This window comes from Pinus tabuliformis, chromosome X (genome assembly GCF_031772625.1).
Source record: "Pinus tabuliformis cultivar Carrire ecotype Pingquan chromosome X, CPIR1, whole genome shotgun sequence".
NCBI lineage: Eukaryota > Viridiplantae > Streptophyta > Pinopsida > Pinales > Pinaceae > Pinus > Pinus tabuliformis.
In genome coordinates, this window is record NC_142308.1 from 491,811,330 (window position 1) to 491,825,424 (window position 14,095).

A 14,095-nucleotide genomic window follows, 5' to 3' on the forward strand; every position below is an offset into this window, starting at 1 on the left:
ATATAAATAATTTTTTCAAATATGTAGGTTTAAATATGTAAAGTTAAATAAAATGTTAAAACTCTTTAAAAATATATTTAAAAATAGAATTAGAATTTTAGAAACAAACAATTGATATATTTTTTCCTTTTTAAATGCATCTTGTCCTCCTGCCATAACTTTTTTTTTTTTTTTTCCATAATTTGATAAAATTAGTTTCTCTCTAGTTTCTCAAATCTTTTACCACGATACATTTGGAAGTTAAGCTAAGGATTACATCTTTTTTTCCCTTCATATTTTTTAATAGCACCAAAAATAAAACGTAGATTTAATGTTTATGTGATATGACATTTCAGTGAGTTGAGGTGCTGGTTTCAACATTTAAGGATTACATCTTTTTTTCCCTTCATATTTTTTAATAGCACCAAAAATAAAACGTAGATTTAATGTTTATGTGATATGACATTTCAATGAGTTGAGGTGCTGGTTTCAACATTTATCTGTCATTGATGTTGACAATGTTTCAATATTGCACTTAGTCATATATTTATGAAAATGACTCATTAAATGGCAACATCTCTACAATGAGCTGAGAAAAGTAGCCTGGTGTTCACCGACATCCATGCAATGACCTGAGGAGTACCCAAATTCAAAACTGTCACAAGCCTTTTTCGATCTTCCACAGCATTTCAACATTCTTCTCATTAAAAGTACATTAGCAAAGATCAAGATTTCTTTGTCACTGCTCTAAAATATAAGCATGTTCTTTGATTGATTTTTTTAAAATGAATTACATAATTGTTATTTTTATTATACTTAATAAATTTTTAAAAATTTCCTGTTCGTGCACTTCTGCCTTCAAATTTCATATATTATAAATGATTTTTCCATTTTTAATGATGTCATTACTTAACTTTATTGATTGAAGTATGCCTTATTCTGCTATCTATTGCTCCCAACGTTTTTCTCTCACCAATACTTGCATTTGCTGGTAATTAATGGGCATTGATGGGGCTAGTGGGAGTTCCACCAGGGCTGAGTATGCAAAGCTCTTAACATATCTCGGTTTAAAGTTCCACCGGTTCCTTTCCCAGATAACTCATGTTCAGAATACAGGTTGAAACTTCCACCTATTTCTTTTCCCAGGTCACTCATGTTACAAATGCAGTTATGTGTACCGGGTACATCTTCATTCTTTCTCTGCTATTTGGCTTTATTCATTGAAGTATGCCTCGTTAGTTTGTCCATGGAGTCATTTAGTGATGAAAGATTGGTTCGGTAAAAAGAGATTAGCCACACAATTTACACATGGTTAAAAAATAATGTTTAATAAATTCATAACTAAAAATAATGAAAGTTTATCAAAAACTATATTTATCATTATTTTATCTAAAATTATATTTATATAATTAGGGTGAGATTTTACCAAAAAACTCAAATTTTAACAAGGTATATGGTTTTCAAAAAATATTAGAAATTCTCAATAGATATTACAATTGAAATATTCTAATATTTAGAAAATTTGAACTTCTATTTTATTTAAATATTACATATCAATTTAATAACAAGTTGAGATGGAAAGTTGAAATGTCTAACCATACATGTGATTTTCATATATCAGGATCAGCTCTTAATGCAAGGACCTCTAGTAACCTCTCATGATCATTTATTCCAAGCCGCCAACTTTGATGTCATTTTCCATGTTGTTTCATTAATGACAATGGCAAATGAGTAGCAATAACATGATGACTATATTGCATAACTACTTTATGTGGTTCATATTCTTCAAATATATATCCGGTCTTATTCTTTTCAACTTTCTTAAATTACATTCCCTTCAGAATAATAGATCCTCTTTCAAAGTCTTGACCATCACTATCAACTTGGCTTTCCAGCAATTTGCATTTGATTGTAGTACATCTCTAGTCAACCCCTTCCACATTGTTAAGAGGTGCTATAATAGCAAATACATCACCTGTATGGGATTTAATACATATTTGAAATATTAATAACATGTTTAATTTATCTAATATTTACTAAAAATATAATATTCAAATATAATTAAAATTGATAATTTAATATTTAAAATTATAAAGGTATAAGAATTTTCATACCTTCTTGTACTAATCTAGAAATAACATCATAGTCTGAAGAGAATTGTGGGTGGTATTCATCTCTTTCTTCAATTGGAATGTGCACTTGAGTAGGACCAACATGATCTAAAGGTTCCAAGATAGTTTGTTTCCATTCTTCAACAAATCCTTGTTGTAAATTTATACATGATTCTTGGAATTCATTTCCTACACAATATCCACAATAACAAGCATGCTCCTTGACATGCAAAACCCAATCAGTGTGATCTGTGCTTCTAACAGAGTGAAAAGACCTTGTACGTGTAGTTTTACATGTATAAGCATGTTCACGATCAACATTTGGTATATGCCAAAAGAATCTACATATAAACTTATCAGTTTGACCATCAATTCTATGACACAAATTTTGAGTATGCCAATCAACAAGACTTTTTCCATCTTGCATTATATTAGCATCAAACTTCATTTGGTATCTCCTAAGAGCTCGTTTAATGCAAGCTCCAGCGCCATCACGCTCTCCTTTTCCATGATCACTTTCAAAGAAGCTCCATGCATGTTTAATTTTGATTTTATGATGAAGACGACACAACCAATAAAATGATTTTTCTGATTTGAATTGCCCTACACAAGCATCTGAGCAAACCCATTGTTCTCTAAAAGTGACACTTGTATCCTTTATAAGCGAATCAAAAAATTTGTTGAAAGAATGTTGCACAAAAAGAGTATCATGCTCTGAATCATCACTAACATAAAAGTGAAAATATTTGATCACTATTCTTTTTTCTGGTGTACTTTGTCTTCCATCAATATGCTCCTCTGCATGCCTATAAGATACACGGACCAAAATTGTAACTTGTTCTGAATGTTAATATTGGCTTTGTATTTCTTTTTGTGGTGAAAATGTATAGTTTTCTGCAAAGTGAACAACAGGAAATACAACACCAAATGGAAAAGTATCTCAACTAGTTCGAAATTGCATGTCTTGCCATCTTGCGGTATGACTATGTTGGACATACTGATAAATCTGATTAGTCTTAAATACACCAATAAATTCTTTGATGGTAACTTCATCTTCAACCAAATTAATCCTTCTTAACTCACCACCATGAGATAAAGAAAATGTGACATACTTGAAAATTTTTATTGTAATCATATCATGTGAATAATCATGTAAAATATCTTTCCATATTTTTAAATTAAAACAATTATCACATTTATTTTTAACACACTTCATATTGTAAATGTGCTCATGTTCTCCCTTTTCACAAAGTAAGGTCTTGTTGAATTCAATGACATGTAATGGAGGTGCTTCATTTGAAGGTTGGAATTGTAACCTGTAGTTACAAAATACTTCATAATAATAATTGAATTCCACATGGTACATGCAAAAACATGTGTCACGAACTTTGTTGGGTCGTACATACCAAGGCTTCATTGCCTCAAAAGTTCGTTGCTCAATTGTAATACTAGGATGTGAATCTTGAAACTTGTGGAATAGCTCTGTTTGTGAAATGTCTAGAAATTGTTTTTGATGCTCCTCCCTAACACTACGTGAGATTCTATGTGTCAAGACATCTCTTCTATTAGAAGAAACTCTATAATTTTCATTCCAAAATTCAATTATTATGCCACGCCATTCATCTGGAACCTTGTCATTTCTAGGAGCCCTGCACACTATTGCCCAATTTTGGTGAGGATTCATGATTTCCAACTGTTCTCTTGTAGCAATCCTTATTGTCAATGTTCTTCTACTAATATTAAGTGCCTTTGAAGTTGCAGTGACCAACCTTTCATTTGATGTCTTTTTACTAATAATTGCATTCATAATAGCTCTTCGAGCAACTCTATGGTCTTTTGTGCATGATTTGCTCCCAATCAAGTCATATGATGACTTAATGTTATTAAGCATTGTATCTGAAACTTTATTTTTATCATCTTGATTAATTCCAAGCAAACACAATATAGGTTTCAGCTCCTTTCGTCGCAATAAGCATGCCAGAAGTTGGGCTTGAGAAATTAAATATTTAGGTGAAAAATATTCTGCATACATCCTACTTGTATGGTATTGGATGGTGCGATCAGAGACCCTCTCTCCTGCATCAATCTGACTCTGAATAGATGAAGGAATACTTGTTGGTATGTGTCTTGGTAAACTTGATCTGCTACTCGATGCTCCTTTCTGACCCAAAATATCACATCTTCTATCTTGCATTTGCGTATCCTGGTTTTGGAATTGTTGATTTTGACTCGATGAACTAATATGTTGGTTGAATAAATTATTTGAACCTTGATTAGATGTTCCCTCTCCACCCAAAACATCCAAGTTTTGGACATCATCTTGCATAGGAGTATTGCAATGAGAATGCAAAATTTGACTTAATATGTTCGATCTTTGATGTTGAGTTCCTTCTACAGTAGTAATAATGATGTTTTGTTGGTTTTCATGAGTTTCTTGTTGTTGGATATTATACCCCATTCTTCTATTTTCATTCCTTTCTTCCTCAACAAAACGAGGACGTTTGCGAGCTGATTTTTTCTTGCTCCTAAACTGACTCCCCATATTTGCACAATATTTAACAATATATTCTACATTCACGTTATACAAAACACACACTTAAAATTATATAAATTTTTGAATATATTAAAAAAAAAGAAAAGAAAAATATCTTTTCAAATGAATCTAGTAGTTAATAAAACAAAAAATTACAATATTCATATAAAAGGTGTATGATTTGCAGAAAATGATCTCCCAAAGATGTAATGATTTGACACATCCAATGCAAAAAGATCGAAATGTTGTGAATGACCTTTTTTTATTAATGTAGTTCTTACAAACAAAAATAGGAAAAAAATAATATTTCCCCAATCTTGTATTGAGTTAAGGAAATTTTTCTAGACACTTCTAGTGACACAAGTTTATTTATAAAAATAAGTAATTACATGCTATATTTGAAACACCCTATTTACCATACTTTTTCTTTTATCACTTATGACATATTGGATTTGATAAAAAAACAAAAGAAACTTTTCTATGCTTTCCAAAATTTGCTCTACACAAAATTAACCATTGCCAAAAACAATTTTTGTATTTGTCATAATTTGTTCACAAATCTAATTGTTACCAAAAACATTTTCTGTACATACTAAAATTTGTTCTTGACAAAATTAACAACTAACGAAAATATTTGATGTACTTATCACAATTTTCTCTCACAATATTAACAATTACCATTCTTATTACTAAAATTAGGTTTCCCATATTTGAGTAATTTTTCATTTTCTACTTGCAAAATATTAAATTTGACATTTAAAAATATCAATAATTATTATTCTATTAACCATTTCTAATTTTTATTATAAATACTCTTCTTACATCTAAAAAGTTTCCCTTGATAATAACTTATTTATACTAACATTTATAAATTTCCTTATATAATAAAGTAAATATAAGTTTTTATAACATAAAATTATGATTGAAGTGTTAATTCAACAATGTTTTATTTATAATATTACTATTCAATTTTTTAAAAGTGACTTTAATTTTACATAGAAAAATATGCTTAATTAATTTAACAATATATATTTAATAATATGTAATTCAATTGTTTTCTAGAAAAGAAAATAAATTTAGTTAAAAAAAAATATTTTTAAATTTTATTAAATTATTTATTTAACAACAATTCATCATTGAAGAAAATTAGAATATATATATTTTTAATTAAATATCATAAAATGATTAATTAAACAATATTTTTATAATAATTTTTAATAAAATGAAATTCATAGTATATTTATAGCTATAAGATATAATTTTAATTTTTAAAAACAACATTATTTAAAAAAATTAAATTTATTTTCTTGCAGTAATGATTTATTATGAAAATAATGTTGGAAGGAAATAATGTTAGAATAAGATTATTATTTCAGAAATTTCTAATTGGTAATCCTAATATTTGCCCAAAAAGATGGTTTAAATTTCAATAAATTACATTATTTTCAAAGAATAGAATATAGTTTAAATTTTCATAAATATAATTACACTGAATTTAAATTTTAAATAGTAGATTAATTATAGTAATATATGTAACTCCTTTGGAGCGAACATTCTATATGAAACATGTTAATACGTTCCGTCGAACGCGCTTTCGAACGAATGCATCAGATTTGACCGGTGGTATGTGTATTAAAATCACTAATTTTGAACTTAAGTTCTAGGAACCTAGCTTTTAGGTTTGGCTGCTATTGCATTAGGTTTGGTAGCGTATTTTTCTTAATAAAACCAATTTTAATGAAGATTTTCATTTTTATGGCCTTAAAAAATATATCAATAATTTATATATTTTGTTAAAAAATTTCAACAATATAAATATTAATGTGTTGATTGTCAGAAAATAAAATATATTTTAAAATTTTTGGAAAAATAGTTTTAGCATTTTGTTATATGTTATTTTCAAATTTCTATTAAAAAAATTGATTCTATAAACTTGAAAGGATAATTTCTTGGGTGGCGGTTTTATATATACAAAAAATTATCAATTTTATTAATATTTTAATAATAATTAAAAAAATATGGTTTTTTATTGTTTAGCAATCTTTAAGATGTTTACAACACCTCTTAAAGAAATTGGAATTAAAAAACATAAATCAATAAAGAAATGGGGGGTCGGTTTTGTCACTACTTAAAAGTTATGTAAAATATTAATGCATATCTTTTAAAGAAAATGAATAAATTAGATAAAAAATATATATTAAATTTTAGAAAAAATATGACATGAAAGTGAATTTAAATTGACATGTTTTGTCTTCTTTTACCAGCACCTAATTCTTGATGATTTTTTAAATTTAAGAGTAAACATTCCAACTCCATTCATTTTTATAAAACTTCTTTGCCACAAAAGGGGAAAAAGTGATACACACAACATGCTTTTACCCCATTCACTTTAGAGGTATTCATTTACCCCATTCACTTTAGAGGTATTCATATAGTATTACGACACAAACCCATTTCTCTTAAGTAAAACCAGATACCCACACACTGCCTGCTTCCAACCATATAATAAGAGTTTCACCATTATATCGGTCAATAAATTTCACAGCTTATATCTAAACATTCAACATATGCTTACTAGTGCTAATTGTTATGAATTTCATAAGAAATACTACTTCTTCCCAGCTTAACTAATGGATTTATTTTTATTCAAATCACATAAATACCCAGACTATTAAATGAACATAGATGATAGAATATTCTAACTAGTACTCCAAAACAAGAAATCTATGGTATGCACATCCTTTCACCCAACCTTAAATCACCTCTGATTCCACCCGAGCTTTGGTAATCTTGCGAAGACTCAGTAACCCCTAATGAGATTTGATAATGCTTATTTAACATTATCTTTCTCATAGATTTTTCCTTGGCAGCGTCTTACCTTCTCGGAATATGTATCCCATTAGCCTAGGCTTTTCAGTGTTTTTTTTTCCAAAAGAAAAATCCTGCTCTTCTCCTTGCAGTGATTTTATCCTTGGTCTTTATCTCCTATCGAGGTGTCATATATATATATATATATATATATATATATATATCTATATATATATATATATATATATTAATTTAGTAAATTTAAGTCAAATCTAATCCTTCTTAGATTCTGACAAGTATCATTTACTCCAGTGTTATCCATTATGACTTACAGTAATGGAAACAACAAATTTCTTTATTAATTTAAAATTTCATTTCCACACATAGTCAATTTGTCTCAATCCTAGTTAACCACTAGCAATAGTAACCAACAACATATCTAATTATTTAATTACATTGGGGGTGTTACATCTTCCCCCACTTCAAACTAACACCGTCCTTGGTGTATATTATTTCTATTGAAATAACCCTGGATATGTTGTCTTTATCACATCTTCTTTCTCCCAGGTCGCCTCCTCAGGCGTAAAGTGTCGCCACTGCAACTTAACCTAAGCAATGTCCTCATTCTGCAGTACCATTTCCCTCTTCTCCAAAATGTGGAGTGGTTTGGGCTAGAAGTCTCCTTCGGGCTCCACCTGTAATAGATTCCAATAAATTATATTAGAGTTTTCATGCACATAGTTTTTAACAATGATACATGAAATACATTATGTACTTTAACATGAGTAGGTAAAGCCAATTAGTATGCTATTGGACCTATTTAATCCAGTATTTCAAACGACCCACAAAACCATGGTACTAGCTTAGCAAAACTACCAGTACTCAATGTCTTTTTCTAAGGTTTAGTCCTCAGCTAAACATGTTCCCAAATTTTGAATTCTTTAGGGGTCCTCTATTTATCTACATAGCTCTTCTGATGGTCCTAAGTGGTTTTAATGTTCTGCTGGACTTTCCACACTGTCTCCTCCATTTCATGTAAGACATCTGGCCTGAGGACTAGTCTGTCTTCTAGTTGACTCTAACTGAGCGGGTATGGCACTTGAAATTTGTGTAGTACCAAAAGTAGACTGCATTGGAATAAAGTGCGCTGCCTTAGTCAACACATCTACTCCCACCATAATGAAATCATGTTAATACTTAGTCATTGGTAACCCAGTTATAAAATCCATTGAAATCACTTCCCATTTCCATTTCAGAATGGGTAATGGATTTAATAGCCCCGCCGGATGTTGATTTTCCACTTTCATCTGCTGACATTCTAGGCACTTTGTTAAATAGTCATCTACCTTTTTCATTTTGGCCCAAAAGAATTGTTTTTGAAGAGTGGTTATCATCTTTTCGTACCCTGGATTACCAATGTATGGTTTCTTATGGTGCTCATCTAAAATAATTTGTTTTAATGTAGTCACATTGGGAATAACCCATCTGTTTTGGTAAGTGATCAATCCTTGTTGATTGAAACTATACCTAGATGTTTCTCCCTACTGTATTTTATTTTGAAACTCTTCATATTGTGGATATTTCTAACCAACCATCCTCACCTATTCTTCAAGATATGTCCTTATTCTTGTTCCTGTGTATGCAACCAAAGAATGGGCATGTCGACTTAAAGAATCAACAATATTATTCTCTTTCCCCTTAATATGTTTTATTTCAAATTCAAATTCGCTCAGAAAGACTAACCATTTAGCCTACCTTGCATTCAAATCCCATTGGCTAAAGAAATATTTAAGGCTAATGTGGTTGATCACTAAAATGAAATTATTTCCAAACAAATAATGCCTCCACATTTTGGAGGCATGAATTATCACAGTGTTGTGGCCTCAAAATGCTACCGATGAAACATGGGGGATAACCACCTCATCCGGACCTTAAGACAACTCTTTCGTTTAAAGACGTGGCTCCAACCAGGGATAATAAGACCAGTTTTCGAGTATGGGTTTTAAGATGAGAGTGGGTGGTTTATGAGTTCTTTGCAATAGAATAATGATAATCTAAATGATTTATTCTACAATGCAATTCCTCTAACTAACTTATTCTAATATAAACCCGGGTGTTCTCGTGTGATATGCGATCTACAAAGATATCTATTAAGCATGTGATAATAAAGATTGAACACAACTAAATAGAGATGATAACGTCAAAAATAATTCCTTTAACTAAATAGTTAGTCAAAGGAATTTATAAAATATATCGCATATCTGATGAGTTATATATGAAAATCACAACTTCAGCTAGGCATCATACAAAAGTGCAATTAACGCTTAACAAAAATAACAAAGCTCACATATAATCCATGAAAGTAAAGTTTTTCCACTAAAGAAATGTAAACAGAATCAATCATACACGATAATAGTACCATTTGTGTGAAGTCCTGCTCATTTGACAAATGACATAGACCAACTTCTTTCTTCAAATCAAATTGTCTCCCAAGAGTATAAAAGTGCATCAACAAAGGAAAGTAGTCTGATATCTAAAAGAAACCATCATGTTCCATCATTTCACAAAAGCATTCACAAACTTGCAATCGTGCATTCTTTGCAAATGTTTTTGATGAAATTCTGGACCCTTCTCTAAATGCATGAGACGGGTATAAATACTACTCTAACTAAGAGTGTAAAAATAGATTATACAAAATTTGAGGAGGTTTCAAGCAACCTTCCTCCTAACTAGGTAACTCACTCCAAAAATAAACAGAGGCTAAATAAGCAAAACTAAGAGGATGACTTGTTGTCTACTAGCTTGTCCTTTAAGTCGCAAATATTGGTCATCGGTTGAATTTGAGGAGGTGGCCCGAAATGAGTCCTTAGTTGTCTAGTGAAGATCGCATCAGTGAGCGGTGGCAACATCCTTTGAGTCATGTTAAGGGAACAATTGAAAGTCATAATATGGCTATGTGGCTTAATCAGATACTCCTAATACGACTCCCAGTTGGTCGTAGTCAGTTTCGCAATTGCATCTCTTTGAATCCCCACCTTCTCTTTCCAGTCTCTATAGAGAGTAGTTAAATCAGGCATTTCTTTTGTATTTCCTTCCTTTATGCGATTGGTGGTGAACATGATGTGGTTCACTTCTTCGACGATGTTCTTTGATACTCCCACTGCTCTTGTGATTGCTAGGTCAGCTTGTTTGATTTTGGCATCCCAATTTGTAAAGAGAATGTCTTTATGAGTTTCTTCAATCTCAGGTAGATTGGCCTTCTTTCCATATTCTATTTCCTGCCACTCAATGAAGTTAGAGATTCTAGTGTTTAAATCATTAAACTCCATTCTCTGGTTGATTGCCTTATCTGTCAGCTGGTCACTAGTAGTCAGATAGGGAGTAATATGTGACATCTTTTGGCAGAAATACTCTTGCTGTCTCACCAGAAGGGAATGTAATTTTAGGGCCTCTTTGATGAACTCCTCAGTAGTGGGAACATCCTTTTATATTTCCATGGATTTTTGCATTTCATGGAGTTGCATGTTTTTCGCCGATATATTGACCTCATGGATAATTTTCAAAACCTCCTTGTCTTACTACAATTGCTTTAGTTGCTACACCACCTACCTGTTTGTGCTTGCTTTCTCTACCTAAAGCTCTTGTTAGAGCCGTGTAATTCTCTCCTCTTTCTCCCTTAGTAGAGTAGAGACCTCAATAGCCTTGTCCATAGTGGCCGATGCATATGCTCGCATGAACTGTGATAGTCTAGTTAAGTTCTTGGCCAGAATGAAAGGATTTTCCTTCCAGACCATGTCCATGGGCTCGTTTCTAGGTGGGAATTCAAGTGCATCTGCCCTTCTCCTTTTCCTCTACCTTCTAACTACAACCTTGTGGAGAGGGCTATAGAAAACTTCAAGTGGATGCATTTCAGTCACTTTGAGAACAATCTCCGATGTGGGTAAAGTAGGGATAATTTCAGTATGCTAGGACGTTGTTGCTTATTCTTCCATAGGTGTAGATTGTTGGTTGGTAGACTTGGGCTATGTATCCTTTTAAACATGGGGAGGAGTTTTGAATTCCTCTATTTCTTGGGCATTTGAGGATGTGGGAGTGCCTTGCAATTTCTGATTAAATTAATCCCACTCTTGCTCCAAACAACTGCCTTTGGTTTCTAAACCAATTTTTGTAGTTGGGGTGATTATCACATGCTTTTCAGCAGAATTCCTATTGGACTCAGCTGTGTTGTCAGCATCTTGGGACTTCCCTGTGTCTGGTGTCTTCTTAGTGTTTACCTGAGAGTCTATTTGAGAGCTAGGGCCTCCACTCTCAACATTGACAGTTGGAGTAGTCTTATCCTCAATTTTTAATAAATGCATTGGGATCACCCAGAGCCTCTCATCTCTAAATTCCTAAAATCTCTGGAAATCTTCAGGTTTTGGATTTTATTTTGCCCATTCAAAATCTTGTTCGAAGGATGCGACTGACTATAACAAATCCTCAAAATGATTATAATCATGATTGTATGGCTTGAGTTTAACTCCAGTAGTGACATTGTATGCCACTTTGTTTGGATCAAATTGCCTGTTAGGCAATGTATGAAGCCTAAGGGTTTCCATATGTGCCAATTCTTTAGATGCATGAACAAAATTGGTTAAATCAAAAGAACCGCATTTGACAGGGAAAATGGGCCATAATGAGTTCTTGTCATCTTTTAGAACTTTAGTCAGGCCCTTTCCCATAGTTTGGTAGGAAATCTCTCTTGATAATAACTTATCAGAAACATATAGAGGAAGGAAATGTGGATCAACTATGCTACCAAAAACCATAATATAAGTGAACCATTCTTCAATAAAATACTTGCCAACAGTAAGCAGATATGTTGTAGACTCTTGGGAAAACCTAGGGTATTTTTTATTGAAAATCATTTGATGTAGGGGAAACACAACAGCATGGAATATCTTATAGAAGTTAGGTATGTAATGTGACTCCCATCTTTGTTTATGAATGAGATGGATGGGGTAAGGATCTTGTAAGGTCCATTTCCAACCCATGGTTGGAAATGTTCTGCAAAAACAGATAGCATCCATAATGTAGGCACTAAAACTGAAGGGAGGGAGGTTATCTGAGAAGGAGTCTTTCTTCTGTCGATATTCGGTAATGGTGGTGGCTAGGTTGTTAGATAGTATGGAATGCTAATTCATGATATGGGAATTAACACAGTCATCAATCAAAGGAATCCATTCAATTGAAAACTTAGTATTATTGGGTAGCCCGTACAATCTACATAACATGGCTGCTGCATAGTTGTAGGAGTTTTCCAAAGAGGCTATAACATACATACCCGATTTGTCATACTTGAACTTGTTGTGCAACACCCTCCAACCCTGAATTAGCTTGAAGGGGTCTTCATTCTTCTTTGTGAAGTTAGCCATAAATGTACCATCATAGATATCCCGGGGATCAGGTATGTGGTATATCTTCTTCAAATCCTCTGCTCTAAACGACCGAACAAGCTCTGTTTCTGACTTCTTGAACCGCATATCTTCAATTACAAGGTTTCCAATCACCCGACTGATCATATCTATATATGGGACGATTTTAGCCCTTGTTCTATCCTATGAAGGAATGAATATGAAGCATCTCTACATTGGAGTTCTAAAGGCCTTTTGGAATTAGCTATTTCTCTTGTAACAATTATTTTAGGATGCTCGTCCTCCAACCTATTATAAATTACTTCCCAAGCTATTGTGCTTCCGACAACATCACAAACTGTATCAGCAAAGATAGGAGTCATCTCTGTAAACTAAGCTTCAATAATGGTCTGTTTGCTCTGCTTATACATCACCTTTCTAAGGGACATGTCTTTTGTTGCTTTCCTGAGATAGACAAGATATATCAGTGTAGATGATATCTAGAAATTAAGATTGAAATCTTCTATGAAATGACATTGGATCGTGTGAAAGGTTTATTGAGATATTCAATTATAACTACCCATAACTAGGAAAATGATTATCCTTCCTCGGGCAGTTAAATATTTAATAACATGTCATCTCATTTGTTTTATCATTTAAAACGTAATTATTCCACACATTATACCGGATTTAATCGTGGATTGCGGTCTTAAAATGGATACAGTATAGTGTTATCGGATATCTTAAGCGAAATGAGATTGCAAGATCACAATATCGCATTTCACAAATTGTTTGTGGTTGTTCTAATGGCATGGTCTAGTTTTTTGCGAACTATCCGAAGCACGAAATGCGATTTTGAAATGACCAGGTGATGCTATCACAGTGGGAGACCTAATCTCATATCGCACTTTTGTAACGGTTTTTAACATGGTCATGTGGAGAAGTGTGATTTGCGATTTGCGATATGGATTTCATCCTTAGTTTTGCAAAATTTTGCTAGGAATTTTCTTAGAGTTAGGGCTTTATTATCCTATGCCTAAAAATTTAAAAGGGTTCCCATTTACACTTCTAAGCCTACCTATTGTTTTTATAAATGGGGGGGTGTTTCGTAGTACAACAATTGGTGATTCGCTTGGGAGAATTAGTGATCTTTGAGTATTTTCTAAAATTTCTAAAAACTTTCAAAGTAATTAGGGTTATAAGAATAATGATTACATGAGTTATAAGGTAAAAAACATGTCTCTAGAATCATCTTTACTTTCTCAGCTTAT